Source organism: Macrobrachium nipponense, chromosome 35, assembly GCF_015104395.2.
Source record: "Macrobrachium nipponense isolate FS-2020 chromosome 35, ASM1510439v2, whole genome shotgun sequence".
NCBI classification, from domain to species: domain Eukaryota; kingdom Metazoa; phylum Arthropoda; class Malacostraca; order Decapoda; family Palaemonidae; genus Macrobrachium; species Macrobrachium nipponense.
Genome location: NC_061096.1, coordinates 14583300 through 14595577, shown reverse-complemented (window position 1 = coordinate 14595577; position 12278 = coordinate 14583300).

The window sequence follows — 12278 nt, the reverse complement described above, 5'->3', positions numbered from 1 at the left end:
AAGTGAGCTTTTGTCTAGAGCTGCCAGATATCCTCGAGCTGGGAAGCTGAGGGTGGACTGATCTTGGAGTGGTGTCCGTCCTCCTTTATATTTGGGGTGACAGCAGGGGCTCTGCCCCATGCTGATCTACTATTGGCTGGTGGCAGTAGGTCTTCGTTTTCATTTTGAGCCAGGTCTCAAGCCACTTTCCCCGTGTTGATGGTTGCGATGCTGTAGATCCTGCAGCCTTCTAGACCTCCTGAGTGGTGCGGTTACATTGATGGGCATTTCACTATGCTGCGGGACATCACGGCTAATATGATTTTCGTTGGCTGCAGGAGTATCTCATTCGGGAACGTTGTCTTCCATGAAGTTGTCGTGATCGGTGGTGTTGTTGTTGGTGGCAGGTCTTCTCATACTCGTAGGGAGGAGAAATTCTTCCTGCATCATATTTAGTGTTGGTTTTACTTGCTGGATGAGAAGCGCCTCCAGCAGGCGTAACCGACGGGCATCAGGGGCCTTCCCGATGATCTTCCTGTTTTGGATGATGACATCCCGGGAAATGGCCTCTTGATGTCTGGTGTGGGCGTGATTCTTGATAGCCCCCTCTGGGGCATGGCATGAGAGCCTCTTCGACAGACGGATGGTAGTCATACCAACGTAGGCGCCGCTGCAACCGCGGACTGGTCATGTATACTGGTACACCACATACGTCTGCTTCAGGGGGTCTCGTACCTGTGGAGAGAGGTTATTTTTCATAATAAGGTCGCGCGTCCTCCGATTCTGGCAGTAAATGATCAGGTCGATATTCTTGGTGTCGTCGGTCAGGGATACATTTTCAGAAATAATTTTCTTAACAGAGTCCTCTTCTTCACGGTAATGGGAACTCATGGAGGCTTTGTAATACAGCTTGATGTTATCCTGGGGGCGGGGATGTGCGCTCTCACTACTGTAACCATTTCTGCAGGACTGTACGGACTTCTCTGCTTATTAATTTATTTGAATACCCGTTATTTATGAGTACTTGGGAGGCACGGTCGAGTTCCTGTTGAGTGTCCTGCCAGGTCGAGCAGTGGGAGAGGGCTCTCCTGATGAAGGCCCTGATGGTCATACTTTTGAACCTGGCAGGGCACTTACTGTCACCGTTGAGGCAAAGTCCTAGGTTGGTTTTCTTTGTGTAGACAGAAGTACGGAGTCCGTCTTCCGTCTTACTCACAAGGACATCGAGGAAGGGGAGCCGATCGTAGGTGCTGTATTCAACCGTGTAATTCAGCACGCTGCACAGCTGAAATGCCTGACGAAAGGTTTCTACCTCATTCTTGGCATCGACTTGAACAAAGATGTCGTTGATATGATGTCCATATCTGTGGGGTTGCTGCATCCTGGCGAAGATTCGTTCCTCCACGGTGCCCATGTAAAAGTTAGCAAAGAGTACCCCCAGTGGGGAGCCCATGGCTACGCTGTCCTTCTAGTGGTACATCTGGCCGCAGTGGGTGGAGAAAGGGGCCTTCTTCGTGCAGATCTCCAGCAGTGCACTGAGTGAGGCTTGGGGTATGTTGAGGGGTGCCGTCGACTGACTCCTGTAATCATACTCAAGGATGATGTCAAAGGCACGTTCGTAAACAGGGACTCTAAGTCCAGCGAGGCGATAATCCCGGTGCCAGGGGCGTCCTTGATGACTTCAAGGAATTCTACTGACGACTGCAGGCTGTACTGACTCAGGACGTAAGGGGTAAAAATTTGGTTAAGGCATTTAGCCAAGGCGTGCGTAGGTGTGGGCGACTGGCTGATGATCGGCCGGAGGGGGTTTCCTTGTTTGTGATTTTTATGTTACCATATAGATAACCCAGTCCTTGTATGGGCGGGAGGTGGACAGCGTTAGTCGCAACATTCACTACACTGATGACCGCGTTGGCCTCCCTCTTGATGTCGTCTGTCGGGTTTCTTGTCAGGCACTCGAACTTGCTCTCGTCGGACAAAATAGCATCCAGCTTCTCGTGGTATTCAGCAGTGTCAATCAAGACGAAGGCTGCCGTCTTGTCCGCGCATCGCACCGTTCTGTTCTCTTTCTCTTTCAGTTCCTTCGCCGCTTTCTTCATCTCCTTGGAGCCCCTCTCCGTTAGGGCTTCAGCAAGTAGGAGGGGTTGAAGGGTGTCGGTAGTTCTCATGATGCTCCAGGTTTCGAGCTGCTGGATTGAGTCGAGGAGCAACTCGATTTCGAGTCTCTTGTTGTGAGGTCTGGGTCTCGAAATGAAGTGGCAATTAAGACCCAGCTTCAGAAGGGCATCTCGATCAGGGGTGGGGTCGTAATCAGTAAGGTTAATATATCATTGGGTTCGTTCAGGGACGCGGAGTATGAGAAGACCTGCCACCAATAACAACACCACCGATCACAACAACTCCACGGAAGACAACGCCACCAAACGAGATACCCCTGCAGCCAACGAAATCAAATTAGCCGTGACGTCCCACAGCGTAACGAAACGCCCATCAACGTAACCGCGCCGCTCAGGAGGTCTAGAAGGCTGCAGGATCTACAGCATCGCAACCATCAACGCGGGGAAAGTGGCTTGAGACCCGGCTCAAGCCACCAATGAAAACGAAGACCTACCGCCACCAGCCAATGGTAGATCAGCATAAGGCAGACCCCCTGCTATCAACCCCAAATATAAAGGAGGACAGACACCACTCCAAGATCAGTCCACCCTCAGCTTCCCAGCCCAAGGATGTCTGGGAGCTCCATACGAAAGCTCGCTTGTGCTTCCGAATAAGAGAGAGAGAGAGGAGACGAGAGAGAGAGAGAGAGAGAGAGAGAGAGAGAGAGAGAGAGAGAGAGATATCGTTAATGATTTTGATGATTATGGTATCATAGTTTATCTGTAAAATTCAAATATATACACCAATTTTGACTCTGTATTTGATCATGACCTCTATAGGCGCTCTACTAGCCTGTCTAAGTATCAAGGAAAAAGCCGCTATTCGGAAAATAGAGAAGAATCTCTACAAGTGTAACGCTGCTGAAGTAGCCATTGCTTTTAATAAAATAATAATAATAATAATAATAATAATAATAATAATAATAATAATAATAATAATCACCTGTGGAGGAGTGTATTTACGGATTTTAACTTAAAATTGGATCAACAGAAACTGTAAAAATTCTCACCCAAGTTGGTAAAGGTATTTTTCCTAAAAATAGAGGTATTAAAACTAATATTATGTCGTGATACCATAGTGTCTAGGAAAGAGAATTGCTCATCATTCTCGTACTCGATGGTAAATCTTATATTGCACTCTCGCTTACAGTCGATATGTGGATGATACCTTTCTCTTGTTCAGAAACTGAACAAACGCCTCAGTGGCATGGTCGGTTTAGTGTTGGCGTACCACCTTGGTGGCCGCGAGTTCGATTCTCGGCATTCCATTGAGCGTCAGAGATGTGTATTTCTGGTGATAGAAGTTCACTCTCGGCGTGGTTCGGAAGTCACGTAAAACCGTTGGTCCCGTTGTTGAATAACCACTGGTTCCATGCAACGTAAAAACACCATACAAACAAACAAAACAAACAAAAAGAAACTGAACAGGCCGATGCAGTCTTGGAAGTTGCTAACTCGACCCACCCCAATATAAGATGTACAACTGAATACGAGAAAGATAAGCAACTCCCCTTCCTAGACACTATGGTATCACGAGATGATATTAGCTTTCACACCTCTTTTTTAAGGAAAAAGATCCTTACCAATTTAGGTATAAATTTTGTACAGTTCCTGTTGCTTCTATTCAAGTTGAATTCCGTATGTGCACTCCTTCACAGGGATTATTCCTTAACCTCGAACTGGTCTGAATTTCACAGTGAAATTTCATTCTTATACTCTTATTTCACGGAGAGTTATTTCCTTTCCACTCTGTTTTATAAACAGTTAAATTCCACTCTGCTTTAAAACAGTTAAATAAGTGTCTTAATAATAAAATCATCTTGTTACAAAGAGAGAAATATAATATTGGAAGACATACGATGGAAATGGAAGTGCGGGGTAGAAAGAAGAAGAGAAGACCAAGAAAAAGATGGCGTAATTGTGTAGGGGAAGATTTGTTATGGAAAGGTATTGACGAGAACGATGCACAGGACAGAAATCGATGGGAACGACTCATTCATAACAGCGACCCCATATAAAATTGGGTTAAAGCTGGGAAGAAGAAGAAAAATAAAATCATCCGAAAAATTTAAAATAGGTCTCCAGCAATCCCAAAAATGCCCTTTCATTCATGATTTCATTAATACGGCAGTATTGTCCTACAAAGGAAAAAACAATTACAACCAGCAAACTAAGTAGACACATATGAAATGAAGAGCAGGATTGTTAAATTAATAGTTTGTGCTATTCTGGACTGACATAAAAGACAATTAGAGTTATCTCTCCCCCTGTCAGTACTCAGCAAAGCGAATACAAATCCGCAGACTTTCGTCACGATGATCTGGATCAAAGATTAAAACCGAAATAAACCGGTTTGTACTAATAGCCGTGTTAAAATATAATTTTTAAAGCTATTGACTTTATTCTTAAGTAAAGCTAACTTATACAAAAAAAACAAGAATAAATAAACAGCGCGATCGACAGGAAATGTATGAAATGTATAATTTAAATCTATAGGTTACAGCAACCACAAAAGGCGAGACGTTTCACTTGAAATACCAAACATCAAACACAGAGCTTTAGAACCAAAATAATGTTGAAACGAAGAATATTTAGGAAGATTATGGCTTACATTAAATCCAGTGGCAAGGCTACAAAAGCTAGGACGTGAATTAAGGTCACTAAATGTATATCATATATATATATATATATATATATATATATATATATATATTATATATATATATATAAAAGAATATTTGGTTCTTATAGATATTTTTTTGAAAGAAAGATCAAAATTAACCATACCATAAATATACGAAATTTCCTACAATTTAACTAATTATAATTCCAAAGCAGTAACTGAAATGGTGCAAATGGAAATTAAACGTTAAAAGAAGATTAATGCAAAATGTTCTAAATGGAAATTTGTAAAAATCTCCTTCTTTAGCATTCTGTCATTCAGACTAATTTAAGAAAGTATCTCTCAAGGAATAATGCAACCTTAAAGTTCTAAAAGAAAAGAGGTAGAATAACAATAATCAAACAACGGTATCAATGACTACAGATCTAGAGCAGAAAAAACATTTGGGGAAAATGAAACTAGTTGTTATAAAATATCACATGACTCAAGAGGATAATAAATGTAAAGCAGGTGTAGATCTTCCTACAGGAATATCTGATTACCATGGAATAAACAAAAGCTAACTGGAGTGCACCAGTTGACTAATTTGAATAATGATGGAGAGGGAGTTATATATTGCTTTAACTATCCCAAAGTTTGTATAGGCCGGGTATGCAAACCTTCATTTCATCTCAGCGATAACAGCGCTACAATGGGGTTCAAATATGTTTAAATACACAATAAAGCACTAATTACTCCTTTCACTTTTGGTTTCCAAGAAAAGCATACACAATCTTTCCCTCTTACAAGTTTACTATCTTTCATCCCCCTCATAACTAAACAGAACAGCATGCGCTCTCCCTCTATGGAGCAATTTTCCACCATTCCTGTGTGGTACTTGTGACTATCACTTTAAACCAGTCGACAAGAGAACAAAAACCTCTTCTCATATTTACTAAAATGCTCGGTGTAAACAAATTCGCAGTACTCCAATCTCTGCCTTCTATAGGAGCTGAAGTCCATTGATCCCTGACAGAAGATAGCAGCAGACAATTTTACATACAGTATATATATATCTATATATATCTATCTATATTATATAAATAATATATTATATATATAATATAATATATTATATTATTATATATATTATACATAGGTGTGTGTGTGTGATTACAATTTCAAACGGAGAGAAATTACAGTAAATGCCATTTACTTCACTGTGGCAACATCAGCATAAAATGCATCATTAAAAAAAGCATCATTAAATTATTATTATCATCAATGAGACGGTTACTATAGTGCATACCATGATATGATACACAACTCTTTCCCTTCGGTATGCTCTTTCACATAATGTCCTTCTGCTCCTCTTCGACCTCTAGTCTTTCGGATTCAGAAGCATAACTTGTTTCAACATTCTTCTGGTAAGGAGCCGTCAAACATGTTATCTGAAGCTACTGATTATATAAACATATCTCTTCACCTAATGAGAGAGAGTCATTTTTATTTATACCATTTCATTTTTTATCCTTTGTTCTGCCCTTAAACTCTCAAAAGCACATCTCGCCCTGACAGTTCTTCTAATAATAACCTTATCATAAAATGTTCCTTGAAACAAATGTTGCCTTACCCTGTGAAGATCATTCTCAATTCTTCAATTATCCCTTCTAGTGCTCTCTCTTGAACCTCTATGTCTTTCTCTTTTAGATGTATAACTCATTTCTTTTATTCCACTGGAAGTCAGAATCTCTTCGGTTACCTCAACAACTGTTTAAAAAGGGTGCCCCCCTAACCTTATGAAACTGTTTTCATCACCCAAATCTTTCTATTTCAAAAGTACAGAACGCACACATACACACACACACACACACACAGGCTATCACCGAACTTTCTAAACAGTTGCAAAAAGTAGCAAAATGGCAAAATATGCGACCTCTATATGAAGGACGATTGATGCCCCGGTCATATTCCCCCGTCGCCCATCTTGTCAAAATAACCAAAAAGAGAGAGAGAGAGAAAAAAAAGTCCGCTTTCTGATTCCCTTTCGGCTGTTCCAACATTGAGCAAAAATCCTCCGTTTAGAGGATGGATTCCCAGAAAAAGCTCACGAATCGGATTACGTCTTATCAAGTAAGGCCAAGTTTTTTAGAATGCTGAAGAAGTTAAGAGGCTGCACAATTGGAGGAGGAATAGACATCAAGGAGGAATGATGAAACGAGAACTCGGATGAGAAATGAAATTCAAATATATACATATATTCATACATATATACATACTATATATATATATATATATATATATATATATATATATATATATATATATACATATATATACATATACAGCACTCACGTAAATCAGAAGGATAAAACTGCCATATACACAAATAATTAAAGAAAACGCCAAGAATATTAATGAATAAATCGTCTAACAATGCCCCAATCAATGCTAAAAAAGCGAAAGGCAGATTGGAGACAGAAAGGCCATAAAAAAGCACCAGAAAATAGATTACGCTAATTATGTTTGGCGCTAAAATATGAAAGGTTACTGAAGAAAAGTAAGGAACTGGAGGAATGAGCAGAACTTGCATCATCGTACAATAATATCGCATAACAGGCAACTTGACTGGGGGGTAACGCACACACATCTACTTAATACATTATAAATGGCAGGAAACAATGCGCGTTAGCCTTTCTCAGACGAATGACTAGGAAAATAATAATCCCGCCATTAATCGGGAGACATGCGCCGGATAATCTACAAAATGCTAGTTTTTTAGTCATTCGTCTGAGAAAGGCAACGCACATTGCATTGCTTCCTGCCAAATTTTGCTATCTAGTCATCCAACTCTACAGATACTGAGTCATGATTTATAGCTTATAATAATAACTTCAAAAGCAGTCATTATTGAAATTCAACCATTCACGTCAATTTTTCATCATCGTGGAGTGAGGCCCGTTTTGCGAAGGTCTGAAAAGACTACCGATGCCTCCAAAACTTCAACATTCTTGGAAGTAAACCTGAAGAAGCAAGTTCTTCCAAAGAAGAGGCTTCGGCGAATGGAGCCACATGACGAGTCTTTTTCTCGGTGGCACAGCTCTTCCTTCCCTCGTGCAAAGTCATGGAAACTCTCGTAAATGGGACATTTGCCTAAAGGGAAAAAATCAAAAGAACCCAACCCCACCTACGTTTATTTTGCCGACATGACAGCACGTCATCTACTTCCTTTTCATTCATACAGTGATCCCATAATAGTTTGTTGAATCTTCTTGTCTGAAGGAAAAATTAAAAGACAGAATGAACGCATGAAAAATTATAGCATCACTTAGCATGGGAATGAGCGAATTCATAGAATACATTTCTTACTAAAAAAACGCAATTCAATTTCAACTTTAGGGTACTTCTGATGTTAAAATGGCAGTTTCAAGTGCCTTGTTTTTGAACGTTAGAATTGCATTATCAGATCTACGCCCAAGGACAACCGCTGAGACTTTTGAGGTCAAGCAGCGCTGAAAGGGAAACTGTTAAAGCTGTAACAGGAGGAAAACCTGGCAGTTGGAAAGTAAGATGGAAGAAACGCAATGTGAACGCAGGGACAGTAAAAGAACTATAGGGGTCACAGCTAGGGGCAAAAGGGACGCTGCAAAGAAAGTTAAGTAATGCTTACAGTGCACTGTGTGAGGTGCACTGACGGCACTATCCCCCTACGGAGTTTTTTTTTTTTTTTTTTGAGTAAATGCCTTCTCTCAATTTATTGTATGAATAGTAATTACAAATTTATGCTAAAATTATTCTCGATGTTCTCAAGGAACATTTGCATTAAGAAATTATCATTCAAAATGTGGTACCAAAAACAGTTATTACTTTAAAAGTTCCCCATTCCAATTATGGTTGTTCAAAAATAAAATGGTAAAATGGTTCCAGCTGATTTTAAAGATGGCTTTTCAGATTACTTTACATTCAATAAATTTCACTTTACGCTTAATAAACTTCTTGCATGTTTTATGATTGAATCATCTCCGCGCTTAATTTGCTGCTCGTATTCCTTCTCCAACATCTTTGCCCTTGCTTACTATTCCAATTTCATCTAAACCTTTACATAGTAATTACTGAAAAAAAATGAAATTGAACTTGTTTTCACTAAACACACACACAAAACCGTGATCTAAAAAAAGCGAGAGCATTAGCAAAAAGAAACTTTCTTCGAAATAAGGAGAAAGCTCGTAATGAGTCTTGATTTCCCTTCACGTCTGAATTCAATTAACTCTTATTACTGAGCTTCCTGTTGTTACCAAATAATGCTGCCTCTCTCTCTCTCTCTCCCCCCCCCCCCCCACCAATCCAACAGGGGAATTGATACAAACAAACAGATAACTATGACTTTTATTACCAAACTTCTCTCAAGATTGGAAAAAGGTGGATCTCACCAGACGTGTAATTCATCTCTCTCTCTCTCTCTCTCTCTCTCTCTCTCTCGTCTCTCTCTCTCTCTCTAAAAAAAAAAATAATAAATAAATAAATAAATAAATAAAATAAAAAAACACACCGGGCGCGTATCATGACGCCCTCAGTGCCTGGTGATTTTCAAATTAGTTAATACAGTAAGTCATTTTTCAGTGTTCTATGGTGGATAAGTTTAAAATGACAATGTCGAATATACAGCTCGTGTACGGACTACTATGAAATTCAGGGCCTCTGTAACACGGTTTTTTGGATTTTGCTCCTTATCAAAGCATCGGATGTTGACATATGTACATTTTACAACTACACACAAATTTTGTCAGCATTATCAATAACCTAAACCCGATAGTTTTAATTTTTATAGAGTAAAAATGATCTAGCCGACGCCATGGCCAATGATTGCGAGCCAAGAGTCGAAAAACATTCATTACGTAAGCAAGGTAAACATCGTTTTATGAAATGTTGCCCCACCCATCCACCAGACAGAAAGCCATTCACCTTATTCCATCGGCTCTGAAGCCCATAGTAGTCAAGAATGGCTAACAGGATTTGGAATTGTCCCCGTTTTTGCAAAACTGCATTTGTCTTACGACTTGCAACTTTAGACAGTCAAGAGAAAGCCCGTGGCCATACTTATTATAGCCTGAATAGGAAATTATTCAGTTTAAATCCAATGTTTATGGTCTGATTTGTATTTAGCGTAACATGATTATAATACTTGTAATGTCATTCAGGATTTTGAACATTTCCATTAACTATTCACTATGCCACCAAGAGAGAGAGAGAAAGAGAGATTGTATGTAAACAGTCCTTATATAACTATTTTTGTTAAAATAAGATTTTTATCCAATTTATATACAAGCTTATATGTGCTAAAATCTCCAGCAGACCAACGGATCATCCGATATAATTTTTTTTCTTCTTCTTTAGTCTGTACGACCATGCTGGATATAAAGACTTTATGAATGGCGGAACGATACATAGATTGGGTGGGTATCTGTGCTACGTAGTAATACTACTGTATCAGTAGTGCCGCAAAATTAGTAATAGCAGCAATATACATGAATTAAAGGTTTAGGCCAACTGCTGGGGATCCCCTGAGGATCATTTAGCACTTCTTACAACTCTCGAGAATGAGTTTTATACAGCCAGAAGTTGATTTTCTAATACCACAATGTTCATGATAGCCTTCATTGTTATCCTGAATTATAACGATGCCAAAAGGGGTGGAGCCTCATGAAGTCATCATTCTGACGATCATTATTGGTGAAGGTTTTGTTTAAAGCCAAAATACAGCACCGTCTATTTTTTTTTTTTTTTTTTTTAAATAAGTAGATAGCCGATAAATAAAAATTGCTTAACATTGGGTACAGCAATTATCAAATCAAGCTTGTCTTACCAACTATTCCCTACATCTTGTCAATCTGACTGTGACCTATAAAGTAGATTATAATTTCTTAGGACACTTATTTTGGGAGTTAGACTAATAATCGAAGTGTTTTTGTATTTATTAACATATTTTGTTGGTTTGTTCATTATGACAATTATCAGTGGAGAGGATTCAGAGTTCATAAAGGTGTACTACTTTGCTTGTATTCAAATTTTTGTCATTGTTGCCAGAGTATAGCCCTTCGTTACGTATAGCCAATCATCCATCGAGAAAAGAGGGAAAAACAAAAATGCTGTCATAAGTTACGTAACGAGTGCGTTCGAAACCTTATCTCTGAGTAGTTGGCCCGTCTTCAAAAAAAGTTACTTTTACATTATAAGTAACAAATTTATTCAACCTACGTAATGCAGAATACAGTCATAATTTATGTGTAGATATAATGTGTATTCTGAATAAGTGTTATATTTATGAAATGCATAGATAAAAAGTTATTGTCAAAAAACCGTGTTACAGAAGCCCTGAATCTCATAGTAGCTCAGCCTGAAAGGTTGGCAACCATAACATGGTTCAGGTGTTAATGGTGGTTACTGTAGCATCCGAACCGCATTATATAAATGAATTTCTATCACCAGAAATATATTCCTCTGGTTCCGCATTGGCAACAGCAAGGAGCATACTCAGAAAACTAAATTGATAGGCGGGTAAAAAAACCACTTGTCCAATAAGGAACTAGAGTGACCTGGTATTGGCTGCTAAACGTACTTGCTAAAGCAAGGTGAGACTGTGAAGAGCAGGCCATACCCTGTGAGGCATGCACTCTGCAGCTACACCTTGGCTCAACCTGAAAGGTTGGCAGACACACAAGGTACAGGTGGAACTAGTGAGGCACAGGTACCCGATTGTAAGGTGCCCTGGTATTGGCAGCTGACCTAACTTGCTAAACCAAGGTGAGGTTGTGAAGTGCAAGCCACACAAGGGGTGGAACCCTGTGAGGCTTGCACTCTACAGCTACACATTAGCTCAGCCTGAAAGGTTGGCACCCGAAAATAGTACAGGTGGCACTAGTGAGGCAAAAGCACCTGATAGTGAGGGTGCCCTGGTATTGTTAGGTGACCTTATTTGCTAAACCAAGTTGCAGCTGCAAAGCACAGGCCACACAAGGCGTGGGACCCTGTGAACCATGCACTCTGCCGCTACACCTTAGCTCAACCTGAAAGGCTGGCAGCCACACAAGGTACAAGTGGAACTAGTGAGGCACAAGCACCCGATTGTAGGTGCCCTAGTATTGGGAGCTGACCTTACTTGCTAAACCAAGGTGAGGCTGTGAAGAGCATGCCACACAAGGGGTGGGACCCTGAGTGGAATGCACTCTGCAGCTACACCTTAGCTCAGTCTTACTGGTTGGTAGCCACACAAGGTACAGGTGGAACTAGTGAGGCACAAGCACCCGATTGTAAGGTTTCCTGGTATTGGCAGCTGATCTGACTTGCTAAACCAAGGTGAGGCTGTGAAGAGCATGCCACACAAGGGGTGGGACCCTGAGAGGCATGCACTCTGCAGCTACACCTTGGCTCAACCTGAAAGGTTGGCAGACACACAAGGTACAGGTGGAACTAGTGAGGCACAAGTACCCGATTGTAAGGTGCCCTGGTATTGGCAGCTGACCTAACTTGCTAAACCCAGGTGA